Source organism: Ptychodera flava, chromosome 5 (assembly GCF_041260155.1).
Source record: "Ptychodera flava strain L36383 chromosome 5, AS_Pfla_20210202, whole genome shotgun sequence".
NCBI lineage: Eukaryota > Metazoa > Hemichordata > Enteropneusta > Ptychoderidae > Ptychodera > Ptychodera flava.
In genome coordinates, this window is record NC_091932.1 from 37,976,329 (window position 1) to 38,001,679 (window position 25,351).

The 25,351-nt window shown below is 36.6% G+C and overlaps 1 long non-coding RNA gene and 1 pseudogene across 1 annotated transcript; one reads left to right on the forward strand and one right to left on the reverse strand.

The window, feature by feature from the left end:
* Positions 1-764: 764 nt before the first annotated feature.
* On the forward strand, positions 765-6,246 carry LOC139133841 (uncharacterized). The gene is made up of 2 exons (XR_011552660.1): positions 765-1,053; positions 4,614-6,246. It is a non-coding gene; the product is annotated as an uncharacterized lncRNA (long non-coding RNA).
* Positions 6,247-8,594: 2,348 nt separating this feature from the next.
* On the reverse strand, positions 8,595-24,215 carry LOC139133843 (mRNA export factor-like; annotated as a pseudogene).
* Between the last annotated feature and the right edge of the window lie 1,136 nt (positions 24,216-25,351).

The following is a 25,351-nucleotide window of genomic DNA, read 5'->3' on the forward strand; positions in this document are numbered from 1 at the left end:
AGAGAGTTTTCCAACGATACATCATTCTTGACCACTCGTCAACTTTCCCAGCTGAAAGGAGTCACGATACCGTATTTGACGTAGAACGTTGTGTTTCTTGGGACATTTGTTTTGTTTGCGGTTTAACCCTTTCACCCCCAGTTCCCTGTGTACAGGTCCAACTTTACCTTAGAAAACAATGGATTTGGGACAAACCATGGTGGTGAAAGGGTTAAGTGAACAATATTCAGTGGACATTTATGACTAGTACGTATGACTTTCTGTATTTATTTAGCGAAAGTATCTATTACTGTATAGAGTGACTGACTTTTAAATTTTTGCGGTAAATGGTTCATCTGATCTGTGTATTTTACCTGACAAAAGGAAGTTCCAACCGAGATTATGAACTCAAAGGAGGGGTAATGTGACGATCCTGGGTGTTTAATCGTAGTTGTTATGGTTTCTTGATTAGTTAATGTTTTAGCGAGTAGCGTACTCACTCACAGTCCTTGAGACATGCAGTTCATAGACTTATCCGATGACATTCCTGAACTACTGCATTCCTCATCATTCTCATCGTCTTACATGTAACATGTGTTTCAAATTATCATATCTTCTAAGGCTAACAGTATTTTGTTGTTGTTTTTTGCCAACGTGGCAGTATTAATATTAAGTAGGGATATTAATATACAGATATGGCAATCATAATGAGTAAAAGATTGTATGTTATTGGCTTAAGATTTTGTTCGTAAGCAAACTAGTTTCCGATTGGCTAGAAGAGTCATAGCTAAAGCTCATGTTGTCTGTTATTTGAGTGGAATTTAAATAATAACACCAGGACGCTACTCCACCACGAGTGCAGGAAGGATGCCGCTTTGCAGCAGAATTGTAGCAGACGGACAGATAGGAGCTGCTGAAAACGAGACATCCAGGACGTCTCGGCGGCAAGACTGGCAGTATTAAATACCGGGTGGGTGCTGACTATAACCGCGAAGGACTTCATCATCCACCGGCCAGTGTGCAGACAGCCAACCCCACTGAAATCGGATTCCCACCGAGCGTGCGACTCGAGGGGTAAGTCCAGTGACAGACTTTGTTTCTTGTTGTAAACGCGCCCCCCCCCCCCCCTAGAGTAGGCCTATAGACTCTGGTGTACTGCCGTAATCCTTGCTAGACTGTCTACCCGCAGGGTACTCTGACTGAATAACAGTAAACAAGTAAATAGAAAATAGAAAAATAAAGAAAAATTAAAAAAAAACCGGTCAAATAAGAAAAAGCACATAGTATTAAAACAAAAAACAAACACGTAAGCAAAACAATCAAGTAAACTAGCAAACAAACAGACGACTGACGGATCAATTGTGAGACTTCCATGAGACACACAAGATTCACCTAGCTTGCTTTGGAATAGCCTTCCTCTCTTACAGAATGTTATATGAACCCATGTTTTGCTGCTATATACTTACAGTGGAATTTGATCGAGTGTCCGTTTTGCCTTGCAGAGCTCGACAAGTCTATGTTGCTTATCATTAGAAAAGTAAACATTTGCAACAAATTGAGTATTTGGTGTTAGATTACAGCGCACGCGGCGAACGTTTCCCAGACACTGTCTCGTCTACAATAATGACAGTCGTTTCAGCATGCCACTCATGCACAACAAGCTTGACACCGCACTATAGCTATAGCACATCATCAAAGTTTTCTTTCAGCTACAGCTTTGTGTACTTTGATTTGGGAAATATAACTCAGACAAAACTCACTGGCATATTTTTCGAGTGTCGGATCTATATCTCGAGGAAAGTCCTCAACATCAACCGGACTGACTCTCGGCGTTTTATTACAGTGAAACATTGTATTTTTTCAGCAAGGTAAAGAATATTTTGAAGGCAGAGAGATATCATCGTCCCCTCCATGCTAACCCGTTGCCGTGTATCATGCCGTCCGGGAAATTAAGTGCCAAAATACGGTGAATTATTTCAGAAACACTAGGTGTGTTATTCAATGGCACAAAATGTACCGTGTTGATTGAATTGCACTTGCCTGTGCAAAATCAACACTTTTCTTCAAGTCTATTTTGTAGCTCAGAGAAGTGTCAATTGAGAAAGTTTCATTTAGCTGAGACAAAAGAGAAAGCGGGATTAAAGTTTCATTTAGGAGTGTTTAGCATTTTCTGGTTGACAATATTCAGTGTTGTATCGTGTCAAACTTGTTGATAGAGTAGACTGCACTCGCAATGCTACAGACTGCATGCTGAAGGAACTGTTGTCGTGATTGCTGACATCGAGAGGAGAAGAAAGTTTTTTTTTAAAGAATTTACTTGTTTCTTCATAAAGTTCCCAATTTAAAGTAAACACCTAAAAGAAAGCTGATGATGTGCATGTAGTGCAGTGTTATGCTTGTTGTCAGTGACATGCTGAAACGACTGCAGTGATCGTGACGAGACAGTGTATGGGAAACGTTTGCCGCGCGCTGTAATCTAACACCAACCAAAGACGAAGACTCAATTTGTTGCAAATGTTTACTTTTCTAATGATAAGCAACATGTAGACTCGTCGAGCTCTGCAAGGCAAACCGGACACTCAATCAAATTCCACTGTAGGGTAGCTGCATCTTTTAACGTGACAATTTTTTAATGATTTTCATTCTGTATTATAAATGGCTTAGATTTCAGTTTGTCAACATAGCATACATATCTGTTCATTTCAATCGATCAATACTCAACTCACACCAGAAGAGTGTAGTGATATTGGGCACTCCAAAATTGGACAAAGTACAAAACTGAACACTTTCAAAAGGACAAAAATGTATCCATAGAGGTGACTAACCCTGATGACACTATACAGAGCAGTGTACTTCAGAGTATGGTTCTTCTGAAATTACAAATACATACATACATACATACATACACACAGGTGTAAAGGTAGAGGACTCAATCCCTTGGATCACGTTTGTTATAGTCTGCAAGTGAACTATGGAAGTATTACAGCATATTGTTTTTCTATTAGAATTGTATAATCCAGTAAATTTCCTGGCAATACAATCTGATGCCTGACATAGGCCTTTCGTGTTGTGTATTGTATGTCTGTTGGTACTGAAAGAGAACTGGAAATTAGCTTAGGATATGGTTTTGATGAAGTGTAGTAATCTATTGTAGTTTGAATAGAGATCTCCATTGATGACGTTTATGATACTTCAAAAAAATGTATCAGACTATTTCTATTAGGGACTGGGTCAGTTTCTTTTCTTCGGCCTGGGGGGGGGGGTGGATTATTTTTTGGCCGTCGTCAAAAAGTGGCTGACCCCCCTATTCCAAATTTTGAAAACAGGGTGACCCCCCCCCCCCCCCCCCGGCACGCGACATAGGTAAAACAAAAGGTGGACATAAATTAATTATTATATCCCATATATATATATATATATATATATATATATATATATATATATATATAATATATACATTCTATGTTGTAATGAAATTGTTGACATGTCAGTTGTAAGATAGAAATTTCAAAGTGTCAATCTTAAGTTTGAATACAGTATATTTTGAATGAGCTGTATTTTGAATTAGCTGTGAATGTATTTCACACTTTCTATGTTTAACCAGATGTCCTGAACTGTTGCACAGAATGGATGTCAATCATTAATATCAAAGAGGAAAAAGCAGTGAATCAAAAACTTTGATAGGTGTTAAGGCTTGCCAACCATCCAATAAATCTCCTGAGGAGACCATAGAGAGCTTTTTAGCCAAATCTGATGTGTACAGTGTCTGAGAGGACCTTTTCTTATAACATTGAAACCATAAAAGCACAGCTAATAATGGCAAAAACTGCCGTTTTTTAACTGTTATTTTGTTCATAAAAAGCATCTTTCTACAGAAAACCTGTGACACAAAGGAAAATAATTGCCTCAATTGCCTCAATGAGAAGGAAAGATATCTTGTCATTTTTCTATCTCTAAAATAAGCCTCTGTATCAATATATATTGTGAAATATTTGTGCATGTTGCTTTCTCATACTGAATTCTCATAGAGAGAACAGAAAAGTATCAGGAATTTGTCATCCTTTGAATTCCATATGAAATGCAGATTTCATAATGGTACCCTTTTCTCTTAGCAAACATCAAGATATCTCTGATTTATTAGAGTATGGCGCCCAAAGGGCGCGCCGAAAAATATGAAACATCCTGATATCTCTGATATATATGCCTTGTATATTAAAGTCATGCACCTGAAGGGCATGCTGAAAAATGTCTGATATATTAAGTAATAAGCTTGAAGAGCACGCTGAAAAATATTGAACATACAGATATCTCTGATGTAAGTATGCTTGATATGTTAAAGTTGGGCGTGCTGAAAAATATGACTGATTATTAAAGTTACGCGCCTCAAAGGCGCGCCGAAAAATACAGCTGAATGATGAAATTTGTGGCTTACACTAGCATTTTAGGCAATGATGAGCCTGTGTCAAAATTCAAAAACACACTAATCCCCCCCTATTGGCATTTCAGAAACATGGTGACCCCCCCTATCACCAAAGTCACAACAGGGTGACCCCCCCATGAATCCCCCCCCCCCCCCCCCCCCCCCCCCCCCCCCCCGGCTGAAGAAACTGACCAGTCCCTTACTCCAATTTCAGATACGGACCATGTCAAGCTTAATACCACTGGAAAGTGATGAAGGTCAGAAGTTACTAGCTTCAGCAACCTACCATCAAGATGCAGTTATTAAACACTTTGCTAAGCAGACACACAACAGGTTTTGTGCAATTAGAACAGCAGCAATCACGATGAATGCCATGCAGCAGTGTACAGTAAAGAACGCCATCTATCAAGAGGAAACTATGTTCAGTTTGCCACAGACATGCAGGGTATTGGACAAAGCAAAAGTTGAACAGATAGGTTGCACTCTGCAGGAAACTGCAGACTTGTATAAAGCTTTTCATTACAAGGTCAAAATTTACCATGCTAATGAGAGTACTCAAGAAGAGTTACAATGTGTTGCCATGGAAACACTTAGCAACAGTAAAAACAGATCTTGTTTGATTGTCAACTATCAAGCTTTTGAACAGGACCTATTCTATGGGCATGTTAGTCCAGTAGCTGCTTATCATCAAGACACCGACAGACTTCTACTCATGGATGTTTGCCCAGAAACGAAGGAAATATGGGCAACCACAGGGAATTTATATGCTGCGATGAATACACTTGATGATGTCAGTCACAAAACAAGGGGTTACCTTGTAGTTCAATGTGATGAATAATTCAGTTTACAACTGCTTCCTCAATTTCTTGTTGAAACTCTAAATGATTGGTATTTATAGTGTAATTTTTCCTGTTATAGTTTTGAGCATTAAATTTCTGAATTGACTGGTTTCCACAGGTTATTTTTAGCTCCCAGTTCTTTATGCATAATCACTATCAGACCTTGTAGGATCATATTGTGTCAGACTTTATGTCTGCATGTCTGTCCACTTTGATAACATGACTACCGGTATACCCACTGCACATATTACTTTGATATTTGGTATGATTGTATTTTTGACAAAACTTTCTTTTTTGTTTTAGTGTCGGAAGAAAAATATGCAAACCGGTTAAACAATGCGAATATGGTAAAAAATCTTTTCCAAAATCACTCCCCAGACTATTAGCCTTGTCATTTGTGTGTGTACAGGACCCAAGATAAATGTATGGGCAAGTCAGATCTATGATTTGTTCATGATGGTTTACCGAGATTATAATGTTTGGGCAATTTTTGTCATTTTGTGTATAATTCTTCTGAGAAATCAGTTATGCCCAAGGTTTGAATTAAGGTATGCAGGTCTGTAGGGATGACATGTCTAGTTTGTTCAAATTATGACAGAATTCGCAACATTGTAATATTAAGGCATTTTTTTGCCATTTTTTGATAAAAATTTCCCTCTCAAAGACACTTTTCCGATGTTTGAAATGTGCTATACATGTCCCTTTGGAAGAAGTTTCTCTAAATTGTGGTAAATATTATATATCAGCAAATATTTGGCAATACTTGTTATATTTGGTAATAAGTTTTCTTTTCTAAAAATGTTTGTCTAATAGTATTGTCCTTCTATATTTGAATATTTGGATTGGTGAATTCAGAAACAATACAGTACCGGTGTGTCTTGTTTGGTGTCGATCTTTGATAACATTTTCATGAGAATACTGACAGTGATTTTTGTTAATTTTTGCTGAATTTCAAAAATATTTCATTCTTTTCTTAAATTGAACAGTAAATATCTTATAAATACTTTACATTTGCATAACATCTGGCTATTTATTGACATCATCCATAGGCATTAGAAATTTCTAATTAGAAAAGGTGAGTATTTAGAAAGAGTGGTAGACACATGAGTGCTTACTTCTCATCGCAAATGAGAGATATGCTTTCTTTAATCTGTGGGATGGTATTAGAAACATTTAAAAGTATAATTTGTAACTACACTTGTAAACAAAAAATAAACAAATGCGAAAATAAACACCGCTCTTGATTTAAAAGAACACAAATGCAACTATGTTGTTTTTTTATCATGTATGGAAATAATCATAACAAATAAACAAACATGCATAAACAAACAAACAAATAAACAAGGCACTTAAGTTCCCCGTGGTAAGAGCAATTTTTAGTATGACACAATTTGTAGCACTTATCCATCATATTGTACCAAATTTTGCACAAAGAACCCTGATTTTCATTTTGAAAGGAATGGTTTCAAGTTTGCTTTGACAAAAGTTTGAGCAAAGGGTAATTTTTCAATTTTGAGGTACATACCACCTTAAACAGTAGCGAACAGTTTATAGTTTCTCATTATATTTTGTTTGTATTGTCTTAACCGGTCAAACAGTCTTTACTCTAACCATTGAGACGCAATGGACTCTAAAATTGCTGACAGCTGAAGGCATAAAGGTTGTCCTTGGTACAAAGACCATATGCTGAACCCTTGCACAGAAAGTCAAAGCCAGCAAACATGTGCAAATAGCTGGCTTTTAGCTCCACTGTCTGTAACACAGAGCTTATCAGATAGGTGGTTGTCTGCTGTAATCCCATCTTCTATCATCACTGGCTGCATCCAACAACTTTTCAATTCCGAGCTTTTTAGCCTCCACGGAAGAAGTCCAGCGGACTTATGGTTTGGGTTCTGTGCATCCGTGCATCCACGCAGATATCTCAAACGTACCTGAGCCAATTCCTTTCAAACTTCGTATTAGAATAACCATTATGCCATACATATGCATGTCCAATGTTTTACCAGTAGGTATACCATGCATGATTAGTGCTAATTTGCATATTTAGCAATTTCTTACAAAAGAGCCCTGTGTCTTGAGACTGTGCCAAATTTGATAAAACTTTGTATTGATGGTGGTAACACTGATCTCTAATAGCACACAACGACATATATCAGTATTGTGTCATATCTAATTTGCATATTTAATGAATTTTTAATATGTCAAGAAATACAGACTCAAATTAAATGAAATGTGGTACAGATCTTTATATACCAAAGCTGTAACTATGTGCAAAAACATGTAGCAGGATCATGTCATTTAATTGCTTGTTTGCATATTTGATGGATTTTAGTAATTAGGGTAATGTGTAGTTTGAAATACTATTTTGTATTTTGGAGCCACTTTTTCCACCTTTTTTGTCAAAAATTGCCTTTTCTGTGACCACTTCTATTGTTTTCAAACGTGATATGAGGGTTCCTTGTATTAACTTCATTTAGGTTTCTTCAAGTCATTTGAAGTTCGCACAACAATATTTTGGGGGAAATTTCAGTATTCTATTTAGACTATAAAAAAATCTCTGGAACAGCTTATCAGCTAGTTTTGAACCTTGATATAAAGTCCCTGGAGATGATGTATATAATATTTTGTGTAAATCATTACAAAACCTGCAAAATGGTATTTTGGGGGCAAATGAACTTTCTCAAACCATCTTTGTGCAAAGCAAATGCGAAATTTCATGTGTAGATGGAAATCATCACTTGTGATTTGCTACATACATTCAGTACTTTGTGTCAATCTACCATTAACTTGTTATTGTCACAGTGACACTGTGTCATACTTTTGAAGCGTCCAAATTTATTGAACAGATTTGCAGTTCAGCAGAAATTACCACAGCTCAGTTTCAAGTAAACTTTAAATTGTACAAGCCATTTTAACAGTGAACTGCTTTGGCCAACACCCATGGTTTTCACTGAAAAGTGTGGATCTGCCTACAGGTAACACGTTAGTACGTCAAAATAGGGACACATTTCACAATTTTTATAAATTTGCAGACTTTAATGACAAATGGCATACACTATCCAGTATATACAACAAAAAGGAAAAGATAATTGTCCATTTCAGGAAATAGCTGAAGAAAAAAATGTATGCACGTCTGAAGACAACTCTACCAAATGGGTTTTTGGCTAGATGCTACTTCAGTGCTTAAATAGCCATAACAAAATATCTCTTGAATTTTGAAAGCTGTTTAATACTTATACTTGTGATAACAAACATTGCTTGAATAATGTGTAACTTATGAGTGAAGTCACTACCCTGGTAAATGTGGCATTTCAGACCAAGTAGTATTGTAATGACAGCCACATCAACTCTATCGTCATTTTCTTTTTTCTATCTTTGTTTTCTTTTTTTGTATGTTTCTATTGATGAAACTATGTACTTGTTCATCAGACAGTCCTTAACACTTGGGATCTTTCATTTACAGAAGGCAAAGCAGTTGTAATAGCTCTTTCTGTGAGATGTAAGAGTGACATCTTACATTTCTGAATTTGTGTCATTGACGTGCATTTACGAGTTATTTTCTACTTCTTGGTTTGAGCTCTTCATTAGCGTTGCCCGGAGGAAAATGTAATTTTTCTTCTGAGGATTGAAGTACTCATGGCCCTGAAATAAGAAGATAAATTCTAGTAATGATAGTGAGACATAGAAGCAACTGTCCTTCAGATATCTATCATTTCCTCCTGATGACCACATTCAAAAGCATGAAGATATAATTACCATGGTAACGATACCAAATACAGGTAACACACCCTTACCTTTGACCAATCATAGCTCGATGCATATGCAAATATATTGCCCTGTGCATTGAATGTACAACATGTGATTGGCTGTTCCAATGCCTCTGAAGTCTTCAGTTTTGTTCTGGCATCTTTGTCCCAGAAGCTGAATCTTCCGTCTGAGCCACATGTTGCCAGAGTTCCATGTTCAGGATGAAATGCAATACCATTCACCTAAAACCACACGTAACCAATTACCATGGGGAAAATCAGAGTTGACTCTGCAACACAGTACTTTACATGGTAGGGATATTTGAACGACTTCACAGCATTAATTTTCACTCTGATCAAAATAACTTGGACAAGTTTGTTACTATAAAAGTTTAAACAATAGAAACTAGGCTATAGTAATTTGGCATTTTCACTTGGATACGTAGATTCATCTCTTAGCAACGATACTTCAGAAAGAATGCACCTTGTAGACAGATATTTGGACTCTTTAATTTTGATAATTTTGTTGTGGTCTACTGCTTGTTGGGGCTCATTTTGAAGCATGTTGAGTAAATAAATTTTCACCATCTTAGTTTGTTGAAACAAAAATTTCATTTTTTTCCCCAGTTATCACAGGGATGGCAGCCATTTTGAATTTAAAATATCCGTAAATGTTGGGTAATTGGTATCTTTTGTGGCAAAATTTACATGTGATCCCTGATTTTTATCACAACTGGAAGTTGTGATATAGAGGTGGTTTCAACCGGTGTTTGATGTCGTCCATTTCCGTAAACGACAAAAAGTCAAAAACTGCTGAACAGACTGCGTTGATATTTGATACCAATACATAGACTGGTTCCAAGGTTCCAATTCCGAAAAATGGAGCCAAACGGAGCGCCGGTTAGATAGTTTTGGGAAATTTCTAACCCCCCGTTTTATCTAATTGATTTTAGGGGTCTTTCATATATGTAGTTTTGGAATGTACACCAATCCTGCATTGTGGACTGTTTTATGAGTTGTTGAACAGAAATGAGGTTTTGATGAATGTTAGAAATATGCAGGATGGCTGATTCGAAGTGTAAGAGATTTCTATTGTCTTTTGGGCATCAAAAGCATTAAAAAAAACATATTTCATAGTTTAGATTCTCACTTTTGAGATGACCCTAGGCATTTGTTAAGTAAACATCCTTGAGTCAATATACAGACTTTGACATTCCAGAGATTAAGTATCCACAACCTCACATGTTACAGTCTTTCACTACAATGGTATGGCCCAAACCCATTGTTATCAATGGAGAGTGTGGACCTGTCTACAGGAAATTGGGGTGAACAGGTTAGACAATGACGTTACAAGTTGTAGGTTAGTCATCAAGGTAGCACCAGCATACAGTCCTGAGCATCTGTCCATGTGTTCTCACAGCAAATTACAGGGAAAAAAAATATTTGAGAAGTTTCTCTCCTTTAAATAGAAGTATATTACATTTACTAGTAAACCTGTCATGGATAGATTGCTCTCAAATGATCTGTAACACAGTTATTGCCCATTAGCAACAAATCTATGGCAAGATTTATGTAAAGTTCATGAACTTACACAAGGTATTAGACAAAAGATGACCATGACTTTGCTACTTTTCAACATTTATTTCAATCAGATTTCCCCAGCTTAGTGTATAATTGTGTAATCTTAATTACTGCATAGACTCTCGAGAAAAACGGGACAGGCAACTGCTGAGTTTCTTTGTGCGATCTATCTTGGAATACATTAAAGTTTATTTGCCAAGCGGTCCCCGACAACAATACTTCTACTTAACACTGAATCTCATTAACGATCAAACTGACGTTCTGAATATGTACACTTTGCTCTTGCATGGCACGTTCCGAATAATGACACAGAGAATTTTGAGGGTTTTTGATACTAGTCATGGTGAATGTTATGGTAACGATGAAGATCACATTTTGGATTCAAGCCGAAGCCAACGGGAAAAAACCAGACGATAAAAACAGTGTACATTTAGCCATAGACGCTACAGAAAACTCTTGCTAGATATCGACAATATAAGTTTACATTCCCTACCATAAAAATCTCCGATAACAACAAACACTTACAAGTTAGACAGGTTTACACTTCCCCAGTCCTGCGAAACGAAAATCTGACCTTTATTTCATCTGTCACGCAACATTTGACGAAAATCAGGGAACACAAAAAATGACTACTCCATCGGAGCTCAAAAACGACCTCTAACATTTTGGTACTGTTTTAGCCTAAAGAAACACCAAAGTTCGGATAAGCTACACATGTTTACATCCGCAAAGTACTAGAAAATACATTTGTAACACTGACTTTCGCTGTCAGGAGAAACTTCGCGATAAATCGGGACTATCCATCGGTTGATGGAGTCAGAAGCGGTAAGGTAGACATGCATTTACACAAGCTGAACGCTGTCCTTGTAAATTTGGCCGTTCACAGTTTTCAAACAACAAATTTCAGTAGATAACATACATACTTTACCGAATCATGGAGCACTCCTCGCACAGAAAATATTCCGACGGTTAAAAACTGCAAAAACGAGGGAAAATTCGGAGATACACGGACGATTGCGGAATGTAAACAACTCTGTGATGTCAACTGCTGTTAAGTCTGGAACTGCAGCGGTATGTGTTTCGGATTTCTATTCGAAACTTTGTCACTTTACAGCAACATACTGACTCCCTGCAGACTTCTAGTTGCATCGAATCTCGCTACCAATATGTAAAAAGTACTTTAAAACCATTTGACGAATTCTTCTCAAAATAGTTGTAACACTTTTATTTCTAAAAATGGACTTGCGGGTAATCCGGAATAACTTGTAATCCGAAAACATTATTACCGTATACCCGCATGCACGTGTCTATGAACCGGACGTTGTGCAATTGATCGGGCCCAGCTTCATTCCTTCCCCGACCCATTAACACCTCTTAATTATTCCAAGATAGATCGGAAGCTGCTAATCCCATAGACCCTTTGTTCTCTATCGGAGTTGCCTGTCCCGTTTTTCTCGAGAGTCTATGATTACTGTCAACTTAGCTTTACTAACTTATTCATACCTCATTATTCTTACACTACTGTTATACCTTATAACCACAAAATTTCAAGAGATGCATATATGATTGTCACTTAACAAACAATTTACAAATATGTCTTCTGCTTTTTCTCCATATACATATACATGTCTCTTTTCTCATAAAAATGAGCTTAAAATCGCAATGTGAAAAATAGTCTTTCAGCTATATGTTGCTCATTGACTTCGTGGTCTGTCTAATTCACAGTGAGTGTGGTTGTTGATAAATGCCGATAATACTAGGCGGTCATTATGTCCAAGCGCCATTGGTGGTATTTTTTAACATAATGACCATAGGTCATTATCACATCTGGAAGTTGTGATATAGGGTTAGCTTCAACCGGTGATGGACAGTGTCCATTTTCCGTAAACGACAAAAAGTCAAAAACCACTGAACAGACTGCATTGATATTTGGTAGAGATATTCAGACTAATTCCAAGGTTCCGATTCGAAAAATGGAGCCAAACGGAGCAGCGGTTTAGTTTTGGGAAATTTCTAACCCCCCCCTTTAACTAATTGATTTTAGGGGTCTTCAATATATGTAGTTTTGGAATGTACACCAATCCTGCATTGTGGACTATTTAACGAGTTGTTGAACAGAAATGAGGTTTTGATGAATGTTACAAATATGCAGGATGGCTGATTCAAAGTATCAGAGATTTTCATGCGCTTTTGGTAATAAAATTGATAAAAAACAACATATTTAATGTTTAAGATTTCTCACATTTGTTATTACCCTTAATATTACAGACTTGATGACATAACTAGCTGCTGGACCTGTTTACTGGCGCATTGATTTAAAGACAAAGATCGTTTTATTTTGTAATAAGGACGTGTGATTTTGTAAAACATAGTCTATTAGCCTGGAAATGTGATTTTTGCGAATATTGCTTACCCCACTGACAAACAGTGTGGTTTGAAAATGGCTGGAATTCGCTACTTCGGGACTTTGTTTTCTGTGTGCATTTACTGACAAACTCCAAAGCCGCAGCACCTACCCATTCAGTATTTCATGTACAGGTGTACCCAGAGATAGAGTAGTTTCACAATGTGCCAGTTGTGATCAAGTGCCATTGGCGCTATTTTTATTTATGCTTTGTAAAGAGAACAGTCGAAAGTTTCATTGAGAAAACTTTGAGGCGTGCACTACCTTAACTAAAATATAAAAGAAATTGATGTTTTTGCTGTACTATAGTAAAATGATACAAGTACGTTTGGATGATTCTAATGGTGAAATAGAGTTAAGAATGAATTCTGGTGGAGAGACACAAACTAACAGTATTCCCATCCTGGGTAACCAATGCCAACTGGTGCAGTTGTAAACTCTGCTGGTTAAAGGTATACTGTCACCTGTTCAAATTTTACCACAGTTACCATGGAAAGAGAAAATTTAACCAATCACAGATTTTAAGAGGGTGGCTGTTTGAAAACAGTGCCCATTTTGAATACCAGGGAATACCCCTTTGACCATATATTGGCATTCTTAGATTACAGGTGACTGTATACCTTTAACAGGCAGTAGAGCGACCTTTCAAGCGTTCTGCAATGCGTCAGAGGCTAACCAGTGCCAATAGGTTTGATAGGCAAACTGTCGACACAGATTGAGTGTTTCAGTTGAATAAAAAAATTATTTTACTTACAGCAAATATATCCTGGATTGAATTGGTGCTGCCGTTTGATCGATGACATTTGAATGTAAAGTTGTCTTTCCTGCAAATAAAAAATAGCATAAATGAAACTGGGCTCCCACTTTGATCACAATCAATTTACATATGACCTGTATCTATATCAAACAAATTCAGTCCCATACTTGTTAGTACCGTATTTTTAACTGAAGTACATACGAGGGAGTAAGCTTTGAATATCTTTTTAGACGCAGTTAAACTATATATATGAGTGGTTTTGTGGAACTAAGGGAAAACCAAACTCCTTTGGACTCCTGGTGTCAAAATCTAAATTAATGTGCATATTGTATACCAACTAAAATGATCATAGGGTTCAGACAAACACGAGCCATGCTGCTGTTGTGACATGTTAAAGTAGGTCATAAGTTATCCTGACACTCAATCCAACACTGATCAGTGCATGTACTTGTGATATACACTGCTTACTACTCTATATTCAATATTCAAATGTTTGTCTCTCTGGATTTTATTTTCTAGGCTAAAGCAGGGCCTTCTTTACTGTCCCAGATTGCCCTAACTTGAAAACAGACGAAACAACAATAAAGACATGCCAGAAATCTTACAGTTTGCCTTTGTGCACCTACAATGTCAGTCTCATTTCAGATGGTTTATGGAAAATCAATTTATTCAAAAGAAGTGACCTTTCACATTCTTAATTAATGCTTCAAAGATTTGTAATTGTTCTGAACAAAAAATTTAGAACACCAGTAACACAGGGTATACATATTAAACCATTTTATATTGCTATTGTATTTAAAGATCCAACTCAAAGGATTTTCATACTGTAAAATGTTGGCAAAGAGACATAACTTACGGGTTAGCAGCCTGAACAAACTGAATTGCAACACGTCCTTCTATACTACCCAGTGCAAATCCAGTGGGTGCTTGTTTCTTATCTTTGAATATTGCAACACAACGATGCTACAACAAAAAAAGATTCAGAATTACTTGTTGAGACCTGCCTTGAAAACACCTTATGGTGAGTGGGAAATACAAGAATTCATTCATTACCTGTCCACAAGCATGACACAAATGTGACACTATTCCTTTTCATCAAAGAGGATTAGTTTTTAATAACCAGACTGAATTCTGCTGGAAGTATGTTCAATTCTCAATGAAACTGTAAATTAAACTCGTAAATTCAACAATCTCCAACAACTTGATAAATTCCATAGATTTCATATGTCTTTTGTTCAATGTTAACTAAATATAGGTGTTAAAACATAAAGTTTAAAAATAATAGTAACTATTGACGGCTGACTTGAACTTTACTTTCTCATTTGTCTCATGCAGTCAAATAAGACTTTTCAACAAATTTACAATGGTTATAAAAGGACTATGAATATTATTACTTGATAACAAACGTTTGGAATAAACGTTTTAAGCTTGCAATAAAAGACTTTATATTTAAGATATTCTCACCTGGTATTTCAAAGGTGATTCAATACGTTTGTATTCTGATGGTTGATTTTCTAATTGATACACAATAATTCCTCGTCCAGCCGTTCCAACTACTGCCATCGGATACATCTACAAGGAAAGTAATAAATTAGATACAATAGGATGGTTACATAATAATTTTCACTGGTAAACATTGAAAATATTTCGTGGACATACTCACTGTACAGGATTTTGTTACATATGTATCACCCTATTCCATGTTGCATGTGACAAATAAAACCTGTATTGTAACAAGCTGCTCTGAAAATTAGCAAAAACAGAAGTAATCCCTATGTCTTCATTTACATAAAAGTAATCTTCGACATTTGTTTCTCCCATTACACAACTCTAATGTTTGCACATTTTTGAAACTATCAAGATCACTCGAACAAATATAAACCTCCACTACTGGATGCAGCTGTACAGCAAATAATAAGATGGTAGGTGATAAGGTTTTCAAGTTTTTGAAGTGAACATACATACATACATACATACAGACAGACAGACAGACAGACAGACATACAGAAAGACAGACGTACATACAGACAGACACATACAGACATACATACATACAGACATATATACAGACATACAGACAGACATACATACATACAGACCATATGTACCATATACATACCGGTACATAGACATACATACATACATACAGACAGACAAACAGACATACAGACACCACTGACTTACCATATACACTCTCTTCGGTATACTTATACCAAATTGAGCTAAAAATTCATTATACTTACTACATCCATGCAGTAACATCTTTCTGGAAGCTGTAAAGTCATCATAGGGTTTGGAGTGCGAGTATCCCAGAACTAAAGGTAAAATGTATAGATAACAGTTTTTGAATTTCATCTCTTCCATGCCAATTTCAAATGCTAAAATGCTATCATGCAAAGATAGATATTCATTAAAACTACTGATGGCATTAAAATGAAGAAAAGGTCATCTTTAAAGACAGCATCTTGTCCAGAAATATAAATTTACTGATTCAGAAGTGAAAATATTAATTTGACACAGTACACGACGAGCATTATGAAAGAAAATGCTTTTATTTCTGTATTTTGTTCTTACTTTTAGTGTTTTGTCCCAGCTTCCAGTTACTGCACAGCTGTAATTTGGTGCTTTTATCCAATGTATTGATTTAATTGGAGCATCATGCTGTACAACAGAAAATAAAATTACAATTGTCACTTAGAGGGACAGCATTTTTGTTGACCAAAGATTTGATCAACTTTTTGAATAATGTAGGCAGATTACAATTCTTGGCATACACAAAGCTTGCAACCTCATAACAGAAATGCTATTACAGTGATTTTACGACTTATCCGGACACCAAACTTGCTAATTACCCAGCAACTTCGCTGATGATATTGAGACTTTGATCGGTAATTACCAAAGCACTTTGGTAATTCACCTCAAACTTGATACTTGATCTGGCTGCATGAGTGCGCCATGGGGTATACAATGTGTATACAAAGTCACTACTAGTCATACTAGTGCCATAAACTAATTTGTGACCAGGGGTTGGCATTCCACTGAACAGCATTCCTCAGTAAAACCAACATATGTACATGTGTGCTGTTCATCGTGTTACATGTAAAACTCAACTACGGAGAGGTTAGAAGAGTATAATGGGTCGTTAGAGTTTGTTTAATTACTTTTCAGAGCAGCAAAACTATTACTTATGTTACAAAATGTAAAACAAGGGGACATTGGAATTCCTATTACAGCATTGTGAGGAAAATCCTACGTTTATATCCAGTTTATTTATAATCCGTCACCTAAATAGAATAGTCCCACTCCACGCATCCCCCATTGGTTTTCCTTCTCTAAAACCTGCAGTTTCATTCGTTTGAAACAATTATACTTTCATCTGTGAAGAGTTTTTACGGTGACTATTAGGCCAAACAAAAAAATATGTGCTGTTCCGATTACATGGTTTTAAAAATAGGGTAGGTAGGTAGGGAAATTTTTTTTTTTTCATTTTTTTTTTATTTTTTCAATGTGCATTTTGTACGCGTTCAAACAAACTACCAGTGAACAATTTCCTCATGAAACGCACTCAAATTGAATACCAATATATTAAAATAAAATATTCATCAGTAGAATTGAAGTGTGTGGTTTATTAGACTGCCATGGAAATTGATATGGCTGAATAACAATTCTTTGACACGAAAGTGAACTGTTTATCTAAAGGTAAATCCTCAGCTTTTAGCAGTCACTCGCAAGAAAAACGCACATGCTTTACGTTGAAGTTGTTTGTAGCCTCGCCAACCTGTATATTTGTCTGTTGTACTTACAACCACGCCCCAGCAGCAAAACTGGCACATTCAACTTGAATAGAATACATTTTACATTCAGAAAAACCTGGATGGTGTTCCTCCAAAATTTCTTCGAATGTTCGGTTCTGTTTAACAGAAGACAAAAATCGACCTTTCTTCACCATGATCGCATTTGCCAAAAACAAATTGAGTACACATTATGTCCATTGCGAGTCACCATTTTGTTTGCGACGAGGCCTGCTATAAGTAGGCATACCAGGCCCTTTTTTGTTCTCGGTTAAACTTACTTGAATTGTATGTTTTCTTGAAGATCTTGTCTCAGAATTCAAAAAACCGTTTGAATAATGGTTCTATCTGTCTACTTCCAGGCTTACGATTTTTTAGAATTAAAATATGCTCGATTTTTTGACAAAAGGTAAAAAAATTTCAACATATGGCTGAGAGTCATTTTGTGGTATCCCTATGAAAAAATATAGTTGTATAATAACATTAATTCTCTAACTAATCTGCTTTAAAATACTTTTTGTGCAATATATTGTAAGAGTACGGTATAAGGAGCTTTGGTTTTCTTTACACAGAGACTTGAAAATGCCAAAAATTTTGTGAGACAGAGTTGAAAATTAATTGGAAGGCACCGTGTTACGTGTATACTACCAGTCAAAAGCCATTTTTCGCCATTTCAAACTACTGTAATTTTCAGAGTTTTTAAGCTAGCTCTGTCAAATTTTGGACTATTAAACTTGAGTAATAACAATCAGATCTGTAAAATTTCTTAAGTGTTACATTTGAGAAATTCTGATATTCAAAAAACAAAAATCATAGGAATATGAATAAAATAAGTCATTGTTCAACTGATCAACTCACAGTACAGAATAATCCCCCGGAGCTGTCCTTTTTTACACAAGAATATTACTCCCCCCTAAAAAGCTGTCATCTTGTTGTAGTCAATTTTCCTTTAGCATTGAAATCTAGAGCCAGGGTTATGATTTTTCCTTTCCTTTCCTTAGATTTTTCATTCTCTCTTCATTTGCCCGTCTTTCAACTTGTCTTGTTTATCAATTCCCGATTCCTGCACTACCCCTATCTGTCATTTTCCCCAGTTTACGTTTAAGGTTGTTTACATACATTTATTATAATAATAACCATGGCATGCTGACTTTATTCCCATACCGGTACATCATTGAAAGAGTATTCATTTCTGTTGTCAAATATCATTTTGTAAATTTTGTGTAACATCAACAGATGAAAAATGAACACAGTTTAATGTTCGCAAAACTACATGTACCAGGGTTAACGTTTGAAAACAGCTGATTGTAGCGTTGGCAGTTGGGGCTGTTCAACGAAGTACGTACGTACGGCAAAATTCACGGTAAATTCCGAACGCACAGATTTTGAAACTACTCAGAACTGACCTTAACACACAGTTTTTGGTGTACGGGTTATATTGTAATGATAGAATGACTATAAAAAGTAAAATTGACCAAACTTTTGCTCGATTCACTATCAGTATCACAAACACTTCCGGGTTTTCACTTGACCTGCATGGCCGCGCTGTGCATGGCGCGGTTCGGAAATGACAACAACAAGGAAATGAAAGATTACATCAAAAAACGGCCGTGAAAATGCTTCAAACTTTCCACAAATTTAATATAACAGTTGCTGTTTGGTATACTAACTCCGATCACTGAAAATTGTCCCTGCATTTTAGCGAAAGCCTACCCACAAACGCCGTTTAGGCACTGAACAACATACTGTAACGAGCCATTCCATTCTAACATAGGAAGTAGTGGCCTGAGAAATGTGCGTGCCCCAGTACGGCACGCTGCAGCGCTGTATGGCGAAAAATAATGCTGGATTTTGAGCGCTAAAATGACACGATATTTTTTCTTTATTTTCAAAAAAAATCCCATGGTAGAACGAGCAGTTGAATTGGAATTTTTTTTATCAATAATTTTATTGAATTAGACCCAACACTTTTTGAGATACAGCAGTTTGAAAACCGGACACCGTTCGGTGTGCAACAACTGTCAGTGTCAATGTCATCATGTCGCAAGTTTTCATGAGCGTCTGGCATCACTTCTAGAAGAATGACGTATTAGTTCTCGCGTGATTCGCGCGATTTGTCATAGTTCTCGCGTGATTTCATGCGTTTCACGTTTTTTCATACCGTTATTTTTACTTCCGGGTTTACGAGGCTCTAAAAAGTCTAGGGTCGGGGGGTTAAAATTGGGTTGGGTCGGGTAATCGGAACAGCACATATTTTTTTGTTTGGCCTTACTACTTTCACTGCCAGTTGTTGTTTTCATAAGATGCAGACCATATAATACTGAGGTACGCTGAGTTGCTTTTATGTGCAGGCAATGCAGATGCCACTCCACAGTTCACACTGTGCTGTTGATCGGCAAAGTACAAGACGTCTTTGTTTCACTTTTTTTAAATTTTAAGATATGATTCATGGGAAAATTTTACCAAATGTCACTGATGGGATTGTGTTTTCAATTTTATTTGATGCAGGGATGTGAAATACTGTGTCAGTTTAGCTCGAAATCGTTGCGGAGTTTTGCTGCCTTTTGGCAATGGTTGTCTATCAGCATAAATGTGATCGAGGAATGCCAGTTCATGGAGATAGAGAGATTGAAAATCTTTTCTGTATTCTAGCTTCCTTTACAATTTCTGCAGGTATAACTTGATTTAGGAAAGTGATTGAAAGTTTGAGTGGTGTTCAATAATTGTGCCTAAATCAGCACAAATTGAGTGGAAAAGTATTGAAGTAAGACTGTTCAATCAGATATGATGTCCATTGAAGCATTGAAGTTACAGAAATATTTTGGTGCAGTGGGCAGGTCTACTGCATTGCAAGTTGTATTTGTCCTGTGCCATTTTCATCACTTTGTTCAGCAATTTTTGTATGGGTACACTGTTGAATACTTTTAGTACAAACTCATGTCTCAAATTGGTTTATGCTATCACTGTATGCACTGTGGCTGTCAGCGTCTGTGTTTACACTTTGCCACCCATGGAGTTACTGCAGCCAGATCAAGTATCAAGTTTGAGGTGAATTACCAAAGTGCTTTGGTAATTACTGATCAAAGTCTCAATATCATCAGCGAAGTTGCTGGGTAATTAGCAAGTTTGGTGTCCGGATAAGTCGTAAAACCACAGTAAAAGTCAAAGTTCCAACATTTACATTGCTGTTATGATTGCGGAACTGTAACTAGATTAATTTTCAGTTTTGCAAGAACAACAGACGCTTTGACATTTTAACCTGTATGCTGTAATGATTTTGTTACCCTGATAATATGTAAAACCAAAATCTGAGCATGTACCGATCTGAGAAAGTAAACCTTACCTGAGCTATTTGAATGGCTTGGTTGGAATTCAAATCCCACATTTTGGCAGTTTTGTCGCTTGATGCTGTGAATACTTTTGTACCATCCTATAATATAACATGATATGTATGATTTAAAACGGCGTGTTAATGGGGAACTTTGGATGAGAATTATACATTTATTACTGAAAGAGGAAACTCTATGACTGGTTGGTCTAAGTATACATCCTTTTACAATGCCAGCCAAATTAAATCTTTGCTGAACGCATGTTACCTGTGAATTTTATATTCATAACCTCTTTGAGTAATGTAATACCATTATATTTTTCTGACAGAGCTACATCAATCTTATGGAAAATCCTGAAGGCAAAGGTAATTATATACACTTGATATATGTGGGATGTGACTGCTTTCAAATGTTTATGATGGTCCACAAGACAGTACTTACATCATGCCAGCACACATCAAGTACTGGTCCAGTATGTGTTGTTGAGCTTTGGGAACTGTCTGTCCTGTGTTTGGATTTCCCAGCATCTTACCTATTAGTTATCATAAATTAGAATATATATTGTCAGTGATGATATCTGCCTGAGATTTAAGTCTATGATAACGAGCATTTATGCTATGAACCCATTTTGAAGTAAATTGAGACATGCCTTATACATTCTGAAGGAGATAATATCTGAACCAAAAGTGCTGGCTTAATAAGATAGAATGTTTCTCGAGCACAGATATTTGGATTCTCAAACTTTTATAACATTCTTTTGGCCTACCACTTGCGGAGGCTCATTGTGAAACTTATGGAGTAAACAGAGTTTTCATTGGTTTAGTTTTCATTGGTGAAGTTGGGAATTTTATTTTCCCCATAGAGATAACACAGGGATGGCGGCCATTTTTAATTTCAAATATCAGTAAATACTTGGTAATTTGCCTCTGCAGTACCCAAATTTTCATGGTTACCCAGATTTTTTATTCTTAATTTTGCGAGAATGGTTGAAACTCTGTTTGAAGAAAGTTTCAGAAAAAGTTTAAGTCTTTCATTTTCGAGGCGTGAACTACCATTATTAGGAAAGTTCCATCTTTGGTACAACTTAGACATGCAAGGGTACATATTTGGAACACTGCAAGTACTTGCAATCATAGGGGCAGCTTACAGAAGATCTCAGAACTGGACGGACATTAAATTGGATGATGTGTGTTTCTACTCTTGCTTTGCTAGCCATGATGCAATGAAGCCCCAACCAAAACAGAATTCCTATGTATGATGCCTTAAAAGTGCCTGGGAAACACCAGCACTCATCATATGCACAGAGTATCTTCCCGTTCAGTAGGCATTATAGTCACAAATGAAACATTACAACTGTATATGGATTTATGGAAATACATGTGATCGCTGAAGTCATAATTTCATGTGACAATTCTTTGGCCTAGATTCTGCAAGTTGCTAGCTAGTGTACTCGGTGAGCTGTATAATTTGTATATCAGATTTAATGACATACATACAGTATGTTGTCTCAGTGTACAAATTTCTATTAATTTTAATGTATAAAACAAAAAGATATCTTGGCCACAAAAATTTGCCACTTGCAATGGCAAAGTTAGTCTTGGAAATTTCCTAAGGTATGAACGACTTGCTGTACATAAAATTTGGGACAAATATTATTTTTGAATAGTGACGGAGCTGTGCTGCTACTACCAATTGGCCCTATTGGAGTATTTTTCTGCAACTCATTCAATCAACAACTGTGTGTACCTGAAATTAACTTAACTGAGAACATACCTCAAAGGATCCACATCAATGTGACTTTGAAATAGACAACAGTCAGGGTTAGTTTAGGGTTAGCATCAATTGAAAATGTATTATTTTATTACAGAGAAAATCTAGAAGTTACAGAGGGAGCCTTAAGATGGTCTTTTCAATTAAAAATGGCTAATGCTGCAAAGCCTTAATGAATATTTATCAGTAGTGACTGGGAATCTCTGTCAGATTATAACTTACATCATTAGCCCATGAACCAGCAATGAGAAATGTAGATCCCATAGCCATGGGACTGAATGCCATACAGCTAACGCTGTCATCTGGTGGTGATGCTACTTCAATATCCTTCATAGGATTGTGATCAGCAGCTGTTTGACCAAACACAGATCCTGTTGTACCAAAACCACTTGTGGTACCGCTATACAGGCTCATCTTCTATTCACTTCTGAAAAATAAGTTATAAATTTAATACAGTCTTATCAGTTTGCATCAAGGGCAGCTTGCCAACTTGACGGGGTGAATGTAATATCCAAGGGCCTACGGCACTGTCTAGCAAGCTTGACAGTCTAATTCCAAAACACAAGCAAAAAATTTCTCCTTCAAACTTGGCAAGCTGTATCATAATGATGATCAGATCCATCCACTTTATTGCAAACTTGACAGGCAAATATTGAATTTATAACATGTCTAGTACATTGAACATAACACGCTCTATAAGATTCAGCGATAGCTCGTTGATGACGTAGCAGTCCGCTTAGTCATCATTTGTCTGAAAGTGAACCAGAACTATCTTCAACAAGACAACTTTGGGATTTAAAAATGTCCAAATTATAACTTTTACATAGGAAATCAGGTTTTCAGAAAATTATGCATTAAAAACTTGATTAACTGCATAACAGTGATTTATATATATATCACTGCGCCATTTGATGATGAAAAACATTCATATCTTTTTTAAAGATTTTCGTCTAAATTTAAAAATAAAAATAAAACGCATGATTGTAATTTGCCATTAAAGCTCAATATATGGAGAGAAAACTATGTAAGAGATGTGTGTAATAAAAACTTAAAAGCCAAAACAAGGGACTATAATTGTACTATTGAGGGAGGAGACCATTTACCCTCCTGATTTTGGGCAAATGGTAACCTTTTGGCACGGTACCAGTGACATAAGGCACAGGGTCTGTGTGCCACTTTCACCATGCATCAGCTATGGGCATAGCTGCAGTACATTAGCTCGAGGTTTTGCCTGGGTATTTGGGTCGGACGGCAAAAATACCAAATACCCAGGCAAAACCTCGAGCTACTTTACAGCAGCTACTTGGGGCATAGATAGTGGACACGGCCTACATCGTACATGTAATTAATCGTGATGAAGGAAATGAGCACGCGGCACATCTTGCGCATGTTGTGTGGGAATAGTAAGTGAGTGTGCAGTAAAAGATTTCTATACTCGATAGGCGACTGAAGGGCATACACTTGTATTTCATCAAGCACTGCAATGTGTATGCCATTGTCTATTCTGCACGGTGGGAATGCTTACCTCGTTACAAATGCGCAATAGATCAGTATCCACAAACTCAAAAACAGATATCACCCACAGAGCTGTTCGACAACTTTATTTTACAGCTGCAAATTCAAATATGAAAAGAAAAAAATGATAGCCACCATATCTGACAAAGGCAATTATATCAAACAGATTTTATAATGCTTAAAAATTAGATTTGAATCTTTGTACAAAAATATCTATATATGGAACTATTTATCCCCATGAAAATCTCGGTGTAGCATCGAATGAACATTCTGGAAATGTGCTCTTTCAGGTCACAGGTCGCCCACATGGGTTGTCCGCCATTGCATCAGTCAATGAACCAGAATTGTATGCGCTTGTTTTAGCATCATTATTTGGGCCATATTCGTCGAGAGTAACATTTTAATATAAGGCAAGTTGTGTCTTTTCTCTGTCTTATTCGATTACCTTTCAAAAATGTCAACCATCCATGGTTATACGTGGTCAAGGGTGTGCACGTTGATACAGTCGATGACAATAGCTTTACTATTCTGTACGCCCATCTGTTACGCTATGCATAGTTTCCAGTGGCCCCAAGAAAATAAGACAGCGACAATCGTACACGAAAACCAACTTAATATGCTTTTCTTATATCATGATAGTTGGTATATCATGATGTAAAAAAATATGATGGAACCCATGTGTCAACCAGCATGTTACTTAGCCCATTGAATCACACGCACACAACCTCAGGTATGCAGCAGCATACTGACTGAAAGTGAAAATGAAAGAATGTACGCTGTAGTGCATAAAAAGGGATACTAAAACTATCAATGTGTAGCTTATTACGTGTATCATCGAAGTCCGAGATGAATGCATCAAAATGCGATTGTCATGATGGCTTGAGTCTGTGGTCCTACATGTATTCCATGGTTACCATCAATTTAGAACTACAAGCAGAGGGCTAAAAAGTGATAGCAACAAAGGAAATGTGTGTTTCATGAATTTACTTATTTCTTACTTAAGCACAGGTGCGTGTATGGTTACGCAAATGCAGCATATTCCATACTAAAAACAGAATGTTATATTTGATGAAGCACTGATTTTTTTCCAGTTGCATTCAAATTCCAGAAAATATGTTTTTTATATGTTTTGCTGTTTGAGTACAGCAAGGAAACGGTAGACATACAATATGTCACAATGAATACAAGCAGCAACAGTATATATCACAGCCCAAACAAGG